Raw genomic sequence first — 15399 nt, forward strand, 5'->3', positions numbered from 1 at the left:
GAGTAGTTCCATTATAAGGAAATATAGAGGTAAATTTTCCATTCCTCTTCTTTTACCAACAAAAAATCAGGCCAAAATTTTAAGAGATTGTACCCATAATAATTTCTTCTGGAAAATGAGATGCCAGCCTTAGGCTAGAATAAGTGGGAAAAGCTGTATTACATTGTACTAAGGAGCACAGACTTTTTATTTAATGTCCGTTCATCACTTACTAAATATATTTCCTTAAACAAACAATTTGAAAAGTGGCTTTACAGAAACATCTTATAGAATGGTTCTAAGGGTTAAATAAAAATACTCAGTAAACAATGACTAACACTTATTATTATTGCCATATTTATCAGTCATGAAGAACCTGAACCATTAATTATAATAGTGAACACCATTTCATTCTCGCAGTAACTTTGAGATATTCCAGTAACTTTTGACATCAACTACCCACAGTTACTACAGACACCACAGACAAAGTGCACAGTCCTCCCCAATACTGTCCTCACTTCAGACACCAGCTTCAAGTTCAAGAGTCCTCAGGCCACCCTCACTTCTGACCAACTGTCTAGGAATTCAGAGATTCTTACTAACCCCTCAGGTTCAATGACTCACGGAACTTAGGAAAACTCTATACTTGTGAGTATAGTTTTATTACAGCCAAAAGTAAATAAATCAAAACCATGCAAAAGAAGAAGCATATAGAGCAAGGTCAGGGAGAGCTCCAAATGTGAAGCTTCCATTGTTCTTTTGTGAAGTCAGGACACGGATTGTTACCAAACAGGGAAGGTACCTTAGCTCAGTTGTTCACAGTTTATACTGGGGCTTCATTACATAAGCATAATTGATTGAACTGCTAGCCATCAGACTCAGCCTCCAGTCTACTTCTTCTCCCTAGAGGTTGGGCCGATATCATGTGGCTTAAAGCCCCAACCCTGTAAACACATGATTGGTCTTTCTGGCACAGCCGGCTTCTATCCTGAGTCATGAGCTTAAACTTTCTAGGGTCAGACCCTGAGTCACCTCATTAGGATAAACGATCAGGGCCCACCATGAATAGCAAAGACACTCCTTACTCAGGAAATTCCATGAATTTAGAGGCTGCTTCCCAGGAACCCAGGTCATAGACCAACCAAATTCTTTTTCCAAGGGTTCAGAGCCTACCTCCCAGCCAAATTTCTTATTACACAGATATGAGGTATGTGCTCTCATTATCTACATTTTTAAATGAAGAAACTGAGGCTCAAAGTGGTTGAGGGACTTGCCTCAGGTCACACAGCTGACAAGCAGAAGAGCTAGGTTTTGAAATTGGACAGTCTGATTCTAAAGTCCATGCTTCAAGTAATTATTACTAATACTCTTAAATCTAGCCATTCATTCAAATCTAGATGGCAGAGCATTATAATGAAGAGCTAATTATTTTTACTGAACACCAGGTTACCTTGGCAAAGTCATTTGTATTTCTGGAACACACTTTTTAAAAACACTGTGTATAAAATGAAGCCTGGTACTTGATTTATTCATTAGTTCAAAAAATTTTTACTTAGCGTCAACAAGGTTGTAGCCATCGTTCTGGGCCCTAAACAAGCTCTAAAGCCTCTTAACTGTAAGAATCTGTGATACTACGTTACGTGGGAACAGAAGTTTTCCATTATGGATAGCTCGGAAATGGCTAGCTGACATTTATTTTTAGTGCAATTTTCTCTTCTTAAAGGAAATATGGGAAATGCAATGCCAAGAAACAAGATCCTAGAGGAGAATATTTGATTCCTAGTCAGACAATTACACATTTGGATAGTGTATAAAGTATAGGCATGCAAGTCAAGTAATAAAAACATGCAGCATGATGATTAAGGCATGGTATTATTTGTAGTCCATTAAAGAACAGGCAGTATAAGCTCTCACAAATATTCTCATTTTATGTAAATTCCAAAATGTATAACTACAACTCTGTATACATATATATATATATATATATATAAAGTAGGAACTACAGCTAGAAATTTTTACATTTATAAGAAAGGGAGTGACGTCACTGAGATGGCAACATAGGTCGTTCCTGACTTCACTTCCCTTCACAAGAACTATTTATGGACAAGACAACACTGAGAGAATCCTAGAACACAAGGGCTGAAGGCCCTCCTGCACCGCAAAGACCAAGACAGACTGCACTAGGAGCGTAAGAGAAGCAGCTGCATGCTGACTGCATTCTCTCTCCCACAGGCCCGCACAGCACCATGCTCAGAGGTCTCTCCGAGTCTACATTTCCTCCAGTGCGAAAAGAGAGCCTAGGGTCACTTCTTGGGTGTACCCATTCTGGTCTTCCCCCGTGGGGATTGGAGGGGAATCTGTGGGCCTTGACCGCTGGGAACCTGTGACAGGGAGCACAGGGGAAGGGGTTTGCAACAACCAGCACTAGCATCTTGGCAGACGGGGGCTCCTACCTGCAGCGCCCAAGTCGTAGTCCCAACCAGCAACTTTGCTCCTCTGCAGAGCCAAGATGAGCACAGTCTGACGAGGAAACGCAGCGGGGCGCAGGTTTGCCTGATTTGAGTCATCAGGCAAGGGTGCTGAGTCATGGCGTGGCTCACTGCTAAGTGTAGCTCCCAGGCTTCCTCCCAGAGAGAAGAGCCTGATCAGGAACACCTGGAAGCTATATAGCCCAGCAAAGCTTGAGCCAAGGGTATAGCAGGCAGAGCTGATAGTCCACAGAGCAAAGCCAGTGGCACCATGTGGCCAGGGAACTTGGAGAGCAGGTCAGCTCAAGACCACAGACTAAAAGACTTGCCAGGCTTGGAGGTTTCCCTTGCTTCACCAGGCTGAAGAGAGTATTCATAGGCCCACCCACTGCTGAGTGTAGCTCCTGGCCCTTATCAATCAGAAAGACTAATTGGGAACACCTGAGAGGTTGTTTTTACCTGGTCTTCCAGTCCTGACTTCACCAGAAAACTGTTAGATCTAATCAACAAATTCAGTAAAGGTGCAAATACAAAATTAACATCCGAAAATTAGTAGTGTTTCTATGCAATAACAATGAATTATCTTAAAAAGAGATAAAGAAAATAATCCCATTTATAATAGAATGAAAACAACAAAATGCTGACAATTAAATTTAACCAAGGAGGTGAAAGATTTCTTTACTGAAAACTACAAGGCGCTGATGAAATAAATTGAAGGAGACACAAATAAACGGAACAGTATCCTGTGTTCATGAATTAGAAGAATTAATATTGTTAAGATATCCATACTACCCAAAGCCTCTATAGGTTTGATGCAATCCCTATAGAGATTCCAATGGCAATTTTTACAAAAAACAGCCGGTTTCTGAATGCTAATGCAAATACCACCCACACAACCTCAGCAGGCAGAATAAAATCCCCACTGGTCAGGGTTCAGGATGCATATGCTTCTTCAAATTTGACACAGTGATTGTGAAAACTCAACTCTGACAGGATTGGCATGTGAGGAAAATTGATGAGGGCAGAACATCTAAGAAACAGAAGCATTCAGGATGGGCAGGGTAATGCTTCAAGGAGGTGCCAGAAATCAGCCAGAAGCACTGAAACATCTCTAGAAGGAATGACAGTACCAATCTCATGCTGCCATCAAGGTGAAATAGCTCAACTGGAAACAAGAAGCCAAGGCTGGTGCTGCAGTTCAAAGTATGATCTTCCAAGGAGAAATACCGGATATGGACCAAAAGACACCATTGCCTGTATAACAGTGTTGCCAAAAAGTATCATTTATCAGCCAGACTTTAATGATAGTACATTTCTTTATCATTGGCAAAGACAACCAATCAGAAATGAGGAAGATACCTCTCCTAGGGAATTCAGGTTTTCATATGGCATTTTTTACTATCTTCATTCTGCTCCTAGACTTAGGATAAAAAGGAACCTGGCTATTATTCAAGTTGGTGAGAAAAATGAAATGATTGGGATAACAGACAATAAAAAAGCATAGTGAAGGGCTGCTGGCTATAAAATGCATAAGAAAACGGCTGCGTATCAGAGATATAAGAAACAGTCACACGTTAATAAACACAGGAACGAGTTAAACTGAGTGGCAACAAATCCTGGAGTACCTAGCCTCTTAATAAAATGAAATTTCTCTGGAAAGTTTGCCAAAAGCTTTAAGTTTGCCTCATACAAAACTGCTTTCCTGAAACAGAGCTCTCAAAGGACAACTTCACCTGTCATTTTCTGAAATCAGATTTTTCCCTTTCTGGACATGCATTAGTTGCCGATGACAGCAGTAGAATCTAACCACAGCACATTCTCATATCTATGTAAATATGTCATGAGTCCATATGTCATTATTATCTCTCCCAAGCATATCCATCACATTTTAAATTATTCAATAGCAACAGATTTTGAACTAATGTAATTACAGTCTCAAAGTCAAGATGTAGGTGACATTAGGGTAAATTCTATAAAGATTCTCTGCAGGCCATTCAAAAGAAATGGATTTTCCTCAATTCATCATACTTCTTTGGAGGAAGCAACCAAACAGAAGGAAGCATTATTAATTATTAACCAGACAGTAATTTCTATCTTACACCATTTCATGTAATAGAAGAAAAAAGGATTTGGGAACAAAACAGGGATCTGAGTACACATACAGCCTCTTCCATTATGCAGACTGCCATTAACTTCTTTAGCGCTTGCTATCATTTATCCTAACACATAGTTTGCTTATTTATTTTGTTTTTTTCTCCAGTAAAAGGTAAGATCCCTAAGAACAAATATTTTTGAATGTTTATGTACCGCTATATCTGTCTTGCATATAGTAGCTACTTACTATATATTTATTGAATCATTGAGAAAACCACTCCCCACAGGATTTCCAGCTTGCCTCACCCATTGTAGAGAGTAGTAGGAGCATTATGTATGGAGGAGTAGAAATATGCACCCAGATGATAACGGTTATACTGTCTCTGACCAACAGGATCAAACACAGTCCCTGAATTATATGATAAATACTTTTACAAATCAATGTAAACTTTCAAGTATGTATTAACACTTTATGTAGGCCTGTAAATTTTACATCTTCAGGAAAATACATCATGACCTATGGATAATTTGAAAATAAACTAAATAACACCTCATGTTCACCAAATATTTTATCAATTAATCAAGAAGGGTTTTTTTTTCACATCTACTCTCTGGTTGAAGATATAGGCTTTAATATTTAAATTATAATTTATTTAATAAATTGCATGAAACTTTGCACACTGGTGCTCAGTAAATTAATATTACCTCAAATCAACTGACAATCTGAGAATCTTCTTCATCACATTATATTATTCAACAAATGTTTATAGGGTCTCGCATATGTTCCCAGTATGAGTCTAAGGAATTAAAAAATAGTCCTGAACAAGAGAGGAAAAATTTCTGCTCCCATAAAATTTCTCCTCTCAAAAAGTTTATTTTTTGACTCTAGGAAGATGGAGTTAAAAAATATATAAACATAGGTATAAAAGTAAATGTATAGTAGACTAGTAGATTACTAATTGCTGGAAGAAATAATTCAAAGCTAATTGTATGAATAATAAAGTAAATATTCTGTTAGATTGGGTGGTTAAAAAAGGTCTCTCGGAGGAGGAGATATTTATAAAAACACCTGAATGAAAAGAGAAAGGAATCATGAGAGAACCTGAGGAAAGAGCTTTCTGGTCAGAGAAAAGAAAACAGCAAATGCAAAGACTCTGCATGGGATCTGCTTGGTCTGTTTGAGAAACTGCAAGGTCAGATGAAATTGAATCTTAAAGACTGTTGTAAGAACATTGGATTTTATTCCAAAAATAATGTGAAACAATTGAAAAGACTTTTATTTTTAGGATAGTAGTCTCTCCTCTCTGCAAATTAGGCTCTCAGACCATGAGATGCAGAGAGACTAGGTAGGAGGTTATTACTATATTATAGGTGGGAGAAGATGATGGAAGTAGAAATGGAGATGAGAAGAAGATGTCAGCGTGGGATACAACGTGAAGGTAGGTCTAGAAGTACATGATGATCAGTTGGTGATAAGGATGTGTGATGTGAGAAGGAGATCCAGGAGGATGCTTAAGAGTTAAATATGAGAAACTGGGGAGCTGATGGAGCTCTTTCCTGAGATGTGGAGCCCTGGGGAAGGAATGTATTTGTGAAAGCAAACCAAGAGTTCTTTTTGGACGTTAAGTTCCTGATTACTGGTAGACATTCAGTGGTGCTTTTGAGTGAGCTGTTGAATACACAAGTACAGAGGTTAAGGGAAAGTCATACCTGAAGGTAAAAAGTTAAGAACCATCAGTGTATAAAAGATGCTTTAAGGCCTGATACTGAATAAGATCACATAGTTTGTATAACAGAGACAAGGTGATAACTGAAGACTATAAGCCCTAGGTTACTACAACATTTAAAGGTTGGGAACACAAAGAAGCTCTGGAAGAAAAAAAAAGCTACAAGGAAGAAACCCGTCAGACTTAAGGACAATCAAAGTACATTGTGTTCAAGAGTCAAAAATGAAGAAATTGTTTCAAATAAGAAGAGTAATAAATGTTGAGAATAGATTATCATGGGGTTCGAAAGGGACCTTTCTCAGGAATGTTCTGGCTGATTAGGATGTGACATTTGCATTCATCTCATGTCCTGAGTGCTTCAAATACAATGTATTTGAATTCATTTCTGAAATTCAATTATGCCAGACTTTCCAATATTGCACACTTCATTTATTGAGCACATTGACTCTTCTGTAAACACTGGCTATGGATTAGAATAATAGAAGTTAGTAGGCTTTTTGCAATTTGTACAATCCTAAAAATTATCTGTATACTTGTATTAAGATTATAATCAAGTCAAGTTAAAGGAAATTTTTGAGCTCTGACTGGATAATGTAATTTCATTGTCTTAAATTGAGAGTTTGATAGTCAATGTTAGCATATACAGATAAGGATACATGTCCAGATGAAAAAATAATCCAAAATGACTAGACCCATCACATACTTTTTTCCGCTCATCATTAATTTGACCTTTGTTTTAGTCAATGTTGAATAACCCTCCTAACAACTATTTAAGGAATGGGTAATTTAAAGAGGGAAAATTATATCACTGCTGTGTCCTAATGAACTATTTCTATAATAAATTATCTTTACTCCCTGAAAATCTCAGAAATGTGTAATAAATCTTTTTGCCCACAAACTATGAATAACTAATGACAAAGGACAAGTGTCCATTAAAATATTTTCTTAATGAATGAAACAGTCTCATGAAGAGAATTGGAGTTTAATCCCTCCTCTGAAGATGTTATATGCTATAACCAAGCCAAATAATTGAAATACCATGTCTTCGAGCTATCTCTTTGATAAAATGGTGAAGAAAATATTTAATTTGTAAACTGTTCACCCGAAGATTTTTTTTTTGAACATCTTTATTGGAGTATAATTGCTTTACAATGGTGTGTTAGTTTCTGCTTTATAACAAAGTGAATCAGTTACACATATACATATGTTCCCATATCTCTTCCCTCTTACGTCTCCCTCTCTCCCACCCTCATCAAAAAATCTAGAAACAATAAATGCTGGAGAGGGTGTGGAGAAAAGGGAACACTCTTGCACTGTTGGTGGGAATGTAAATTGATACAGCCACTATGGAGAACAGTATGGAGGTTCCTTAAAAAACTAAAAATAGAAATACCATATGACCCAGTAATCCCACTACTGGGCATATACCCTGAGAAAACCATAATTCAAAAAGAGTCAGGTACCAAAATGTTCATTGCAGCTCTATTTACAATAGCCAGGACATGGAAGCAACCTAAGTGTCCATCATCGGATGAATAGATAAAGAAGATGTGGCACATATATACAATGGAATATTACTCAGCCATAAAAAGAAACGAAATTGAGGTATTTGTAGTGAGGCGGATGGACCTAGAGTCTGTCATACAGAGTGAAGTAAGTCAGAAAGAGAAAAACAAACACCCGAAGATTTTTTAAAGTAGCATGGCACTCTCATGAGTGTGCCAGGCTGCTGAGTAGCTCTCATTTATTTATTGCTGAGCAAATTAACAAAGTTCTGCTAATTTTATCTCTATGATTCAAAGCATTAGCAAATGCCATTTTGGAATTGACTCAATTCTACCAGATATAGTAAGAGAACACAGCCTCAAGAGTATGTGATTCCCATTTTATGTCAGTGTCGAATATTTCCATGATGAACCGAAAATTACACAGAAGGTGAACAAAGCTCTGACTGGCAGAAGCTTCACACATGAGAGAGGGGCAGACACTGAATATACAGACCATACATCACATTTGCTTCTGCATCTCTGTTCAATTAGTAATATCATCTCCTTTCATTTTCAAGTAAAATTGATTTTCTGGCTCAAAAGGAATCCAGGAATTCAGCTAGTGGGGAGGATAGCTGAACAGGGCTTAGTTCACATAGGTAATCAATAAATGGTGACAATTAAGAAATGACAGTTTCTGTCATGACTCTTGTCAGCAGTATGTGTGCATATGCATTTGTGTGTGTGTGTTGTGTGCAAGGTACTTCTTGATTCCTTAGGAGGATTCTGAAAAAGAATCCAACATAGTAATAGAGAATCTAAGGTAGAAGTCTGCGGAGGCAGATGACTGGCAGCTGAAACATTTCTCCATTGAAAGCTTGGACTCGACCACTGGGTTAGAGTGCAAAGCAGAGTCCTGTTCCATTAACACACAGGTAGTGACAGGGCATCCAGTTAAAGTGCAGAAGCAAGGAGCTTTTGGACTTGGCTAAAGCTTGTTAGAGGGTACAGGTAAGAGTAAGGATCAGCGTGATTCAAGAAAGAGAGAGCATCTTGTGGTCATTTCTAGGAACACCTGGTCTGAGTTTTCGCACAGAATAAATCATACTAAGGTCTGGCAGATAAGGGCTCCGTATTGTTGTCTTGGGAAAGGCAGAGACAAAATAAAGTGAGGAGTGACAGTTAAGTGGAGTCTCAAGCCATATTCCCACACCATTGGTCATGCTTCATTAAAGAGAGTTCCTAGTGAGTTGAGTCCTTCTGAGAATAACAGCTTATTGGGGTTATTAATTAAGGTATTTTTCCAAGTTTACATTAAAATTATTATAATAGGCAGAATGCCACCATGTCTATATTATATTATCAGTTAGAGAATATATCCTAGACAGTATTTATAGAGCTCTGTTAAAGCATTACAAGCTACTAGATCACAGTTTTTTTTAAGTAAACAAACAGAAACAGGGCTTCACATAGTATATACATAATAGGTTTCAACAAAGAATACACCTATAGAACTTTTAAAGTCATATTTATTTTCAGCTTGAGGAAACAGCTTTATTTTATAACACTAAAATTTTAAGAAATAGCCTAAGAAATCCCAGCTTTTAAATATATAAATATATACAATAATAAATAAAATGTTAAATTCAGCAGTGTAAAATACAGCATATTTCCATACCATTTTGCTTTTGATTTTGTTCTTATATTTTGGTATGCTTTTTGTTAGAAATACATGACTAACACTCTTATACCATTAAGCCTTTTATTGAAAATAATATTATTGCATTGAACTACAGTCCAAATAATTTATTGAAAAACTAAAAAAGCTGCTTTGCATGTACAATAGTGCAATTTACTTAGCCACAGTATAATAAAAAAAAGTTTTGTACAGAGGATACAAAATAAAATTATTGGATTGTGTATGATATTGTCAGATTATTATCTACTTTAATTACAAAGTAAATACTTTAAATAGAATTAAAGTGAGAATTTGTTTTAAATAGCTACATAACCATCTTACATTATCAACTATTTTATAATCTCTCATAAATAGGAGGAATAGACAATTTCGCATGGTGGAAAAGAAACCTTTCTTGAAGTTGATTGTTTCAATATGTGGATATGTTTTGAAAAACATTATTTTGAACAAAGATCAAGATCTATAACTAAACACTGAAGAGTATATTTTTAAGAATGCACACACACATATACACTCATATGTACGTACACACACACACACACACACACACACGTATTTTGTAGATTTCCAATTTGCCTGATTTATCTTTTTGTCAAGAAGGTCTTGCTCTCGCTATTTAACAAAGGGGGTGAGGCGCAAAAGGAAGCAGTGACTTTGGGAAAGGATTTAAGAAAAGGATTGGGAGGTCTCCCTCTGATACATGGCTGCATAAAATGAAAAAAACCCTTTAGCTTATCTCTCTAATTATTGGCTTATTCTAAACCTACCGATTCAGCCAAGGCATCCATTTTAACATAGCTTAATCCAAAGCAATACAGCAATCACCTTCAAATGTCTGCCTAATAGAAGTGGATAAAGTTTTTGCTGGAATGAAATGATAACCTTTGAAAATCCTCTAGACCCAGGTTTATTGGCAGGAAAACATACTTTAGGAGGAAACTTCCATCTTACCGAAGTAGTTTCAGTCTGAGACACAAAGGGTAGTCAACTGTTTGCCTGACGACTGTATGGAAGTGGTCATGTGCTTTCTTTGTAATACTCTATTTTCCAATGAGAGCACATTTCTTTTCAGGAGTTCATTCATTTAAAGAATCAAAATTAAAATTCCTCCTGAGCCCTGCATGACCAGAGATAAGCACTAGTTCAATTTTGCTCCTAGGTCCATTAGCTACATACACTGATGTGTGAGAATTGGATTCTCTGGATCTGATATTTACATATTTTTCTTCAGAATGTTCAACCACCTTTCTGAAAACACATGGGGAAATTTTTAAGGAAAACTGAAAAATATGCTACTGGTTTGAGATGATCAGCAATGTCATTTCACTAATAAGAAGGCAGTGAACTTTCCATACGGCCTGGGGAGGGCACTGGACATTTCATTCATTGACATTTAGAACACTGGGATACCAAGTGGTACTTTAAGTGGGAGAGCCATCTCCAATATCTCCAAATATTGTTCCAAATGCTTGAAATACATCAAGTTTTTAGATCAGCTTGAAAGTATTATGGTAAAATTTAGAAGCTGTGTTGCTGCCATCATTGGGAACTTTGTAAGTAACCAAAAACTTCATGCACTAAGGAGACGGCCAGAGCTGGAAATATGATCCTGAGTAATTAATGTTACTGATTAAATAGTCCATTTAATGGGAAAGCTGTATAGGACTAGTTTCTTTGAATATATTTCTATTCAGAGAAAAGAGGGAGATTCCATTAAGTCCTGGCAAAAACTGAATAAAAGGAGTCACTGTCAAATCCACTTTCTGTGAATGAAATAGAAATTTCAGGGGATCATTTCGTGAAACGTCTGCCTAAGGAAAAAATCCTGGGAACTGGGAACTTTCAACTTTCCAAACTATTCCCTATATTCTAATTCTTTTCTATATTTTATATCATATATAAAAGTGAACTCAAAGGAAATATTGAAATATAGTTTTTTTATAACTCACTCTAATTTTTCTTGCTGAATATGGCAGGGAATGAAAAAGTAGATGAAGTTTTTCCAATTTACAGTTCTTCATACAAAGCATTTGTCTAACTATCCCTTGAATCCAGGGAGGCTAGGCTCATTCTTAACCTCTAAGAAAAATATATAGATAGGGGTGTGTGTGTGTGTGTGTGTGTGTGTGTAAAGATTTTACAGTCTTTCTTAAAACATTTTCAGTTTTTAATTAAGCATTTATAATTTAAGACACATACAAAAACTTGCCTCTATGAGTCAAGTGTGAAAGAGTAATCGCATAAAAAGAATTATCCCATAAATACCAAGCAATAGGCATAAAAGAGGTTTAATGCTGAAAATCAACTGTTAAATAAATAATTGTGTAAGTGGAAAGAAACAGAGCTGAAAATATAATTCATCACAGTGGCAATTAAAAAAAATAATCTATTTTAGAATTCAATATATAATTAGACTTCTTGCTATTTCATTTTCTTTGAAAGTCTGCTTTGCTTAAGTGAAATAAAAAATAAAATGTTTGAGCCCACACTGACTAATTTGGGGGAAGTAAGAGCATGGCTCAGAATGTTCTCTATAGCAGTAATATATCAGGAGAAAAATGATGATCAGAAGAAAAATGTTAATCCAAAACTAAGCCCTATGAATCAACCATCTGAAATTTGGAAATTACCCTAGAGAACAACTGGATATATCATTGATCACAAGCAAAATTCCGGGAAAAGTATTCTGAAAATCGCTAAGCTTTTTGCTCATCCAAATGTGAAAAAGTTCTTAAATGTTTCAGGATGCAGATTTTACAACTTAATACGAATAACTCAAATTGTCAAGTTATTCTTCATGTTGAGTCAACACCTACCTTTTTGTAGTATTTACTTTTTCTGCCCTAAAGAGAATGAATATGATCTTCCACAGTACACAGCTCTGTGCTACCTTTCAGATATTTAAAGTTAGAAAGTTATTCCCATCTATTTCTTTCCTCAGCAAGTGTTCTTTTCTTTGGAATGTACACATTGGTTTCATTTTTCACATGGCAATTCCCAGAGTCTGTTCTACAAAACATTAATTCCATGAGATGGTGCACAGGCAAATGATATATATATTTCTGTTATCATTACTTTTGGGAATTCAATATATTCTATTCTTCTTCTGAAAATGTCTAGTGGATACTGCTTGTCAAATATTCTGAGATATGCCAAAGTAAAGAAATAAAACTATTTAACCTAATATTTCTCTAAAATATTTGAAAATTGAACTTGTATTCAGTTAATAATTTTTGTAAATTCATAGAACTCATATGATTCATCAGTGTAAAAAAATAAAATTAATCTGGTCTCTTAATTGGCCAGGTCTGCCACTTATGGATCCACTTCAGTTCACGAATAACTCTCTTAAACTGTGTCCCAGAACAGGGACTTCCCTGGTGGTGCAGTGGTTAAGACTCGGCACTCCCAATGCAGGGGGCCCAGGTTTGATCCCTGGTCAGAGAACTAGATCCCACATGCATGCCGCAACTAAGAGCTCACACACCACAATTAAGGAGACAGCGAGCTGCAACTAAGGAGCCCGCCTGCCACAACTAAGACCTGGCACAACCAAATAAATAAATAAAGATATTAAAAAAAAATTGTGTCCTAAAACAATACATAGTTTTCCACAAGTGGTCTTTTTTTCCCCAAGTTCAAAAAAATACCCTTAAAGAATAAACTGAAGTGCTATCTTACATGACACAAAAAAAATTAACTCAAAATGGATTAGACTTCAATGTAAGATCTGAAACCATAAAACTTCTAGAAGAAAACATAGGTGGTAAGCTCCTTGACTTAGGTCTCAACGATGATATTTTGGATTTGACACCAAAAGCTAAGGCAATAAAAGCAAAAATAAACAAGCAGCACTACATCAAACTAATAAGCTCCTGCACAACAAAGGAAACCGTCAATGAAATGAAAAGGCAACCTACTGAATAGGAGAAAATATTTGCAAGTCATACGTCTGATAAGGTGTTAACATTCAATATATATAAAGAATTCACACAACTCAACAGCAAAAGAAAATTCTGATTAACAAATGGGCAGAGGTCCTGAATAGACATTTTTGCAAAGAAGTCATACAGATAGCCAATATGTGTGTGTAAGATCTGCAGCATCACTAATCATCAGGGAAATAAAAAACAAAACCACAGTGAGAAACCTTTCCCCTCTGTCTGGTCTTCCCGCTTAAGGCAGGGAATGAGCTGCTGACTGGAGTGGAGAGGAGCCTTGCTGAGCATCAAAAAAGTGACCTAACAGAGCCAATGTGCAAGGACTAGAAAGTGAATTACAACAGGAGAAAATCAGACTTCTATGCAGTGGATGCTTAGATGCATTTTTAGAAGCCTAAGGTTGTCACCCAGAATTTAATGAGAAACCAGCAATGAATGGATGGGTCAAATGTAATGCAAAATAGCTGAACCTGAATGTTTTACAAAGCTGGATAGCGGACAGGGTCTTGGTGCTCCAGGCAGGGGTCAGGTCTGTGCCTCTGAGGTGGGAGAGCCGAGTTCAGGACATTGGTCCACCAGAGACCTCCTGGCTCCACATAATATCAAATGCCGAAAGCTCTCCCAGAGATCTCCATCTCAACGCAAAGACCCAGCTCCACTAAACAACCAGCAAGCTACAGTGCTGGACACACTATGCCAAACAACTAGCAAGACAGGAACACAACCCCACCCATTAGCAGAGAGGTTGCCTAAAATCATAATAAGTTCACAGACACCCCAAAACACACGACTGGACACAGTCCTGCCCACCAGAAAGACAAGATCCAGCCTCATCCACCAGAACACAGGCACTAGTCCCCTCCACCAGGAAGTCTACACAACCCACTGAAAAATCTGTAGCCACTGGGGGCAGACACCAAAAACAATGGGAACTATGAACTGGCAGCTTGAAAAAAGGAGACCCCAAACATAATAAGTTAAGGAAAATGAGAAGACAAATAAACACACAGTAGATGAAGGAGCAAGGTAAAAACCCACCAGACCAAACAAATGAAGAGGAAACAGGCAGTCTACTTGAAAAAGAATTCAGAGTAATAATAGTAAAGATGATCCAAAATCTTGGAAATAAAACAAAGAAAATACAAGAAAGGTTTAACAAGGACCTAGAAGAACTAAAGAGCAAACACACAATGATCAACAACACAATAAATGCAATAAAAATTCTCTAGAACGAATCAAGAGCAGAATAACTGAGACAGAAGAATGGATAAGTGACCTGGAAGATAAAATAGTGGAAATAACTATGCAAAGCAGAATAAAGAAAAAGGAATGAAATGAATTGCAGACAGTCTCAGAGACCTCTGGGACAACATTAAATGCACAAACATTCGAATTACAGGGCTCCCGGAAGAAGAAGAGAAAAAGAAAGGGTCTGAGAAAATAATTGAAGAGATTACAATTGAAAATTCCCTAACATGGGAAAGGAAATAGTCAAGTCCAGGAAGTGCAGAGAGTCCCATACAAGATAAATCCAAGGAGAAACATGCCAAGACACATATTAATCAAACTATCAAAAATTACATACAAATAAAAAATATTAAAACCAGTGAGGGAAAAGCAACAAATAATATACAAGGGAATCCTCATAAGGTTAACAGCTGATCTTTCAGCAGAAACTCTGCAAGCCAGAAGGGACTGGCAGGATATATTTAAAGTGATGGAAGGGAAAAACGTACAAACAAGATTACTCTACCCAGCAAGGATCTCATTCAGATTCGACAGAGAAATCAAAACCTTTACAGACAAGAAAAAGCTAAGAGAATTCAGCACCACCAAAACAGCTTTACAACAAATGCTAAAGGAAATTTTCTAGGCAGCATAAACAAGAGAAGGAAAAGACCTACAATAACAAACACAAAACAATTAAGAAAATGGTAATAGGAGCATACATGTCAATAATTACCTTAAATGTAAATGGACTAAATGCTCCAACCAAAAGACACA

Source organism: Monodon monoceros, unplaced genomic scaffold (genome assembly GCF_005190385.1).
Source record: "Monodon monoceros isolate NGI ecotype Baffin Bay Population unplaced genomic scaffold, NGI_Narwhal_1 Super_Scaffold_2, whole genome shotgun sequence".
Taxonomy (NCBI): Eukaryota; Metazoa; Chordata; class Mammalia; order Artiodactyla; family Monodontidae; genus Monodon; species Monodon monoceros.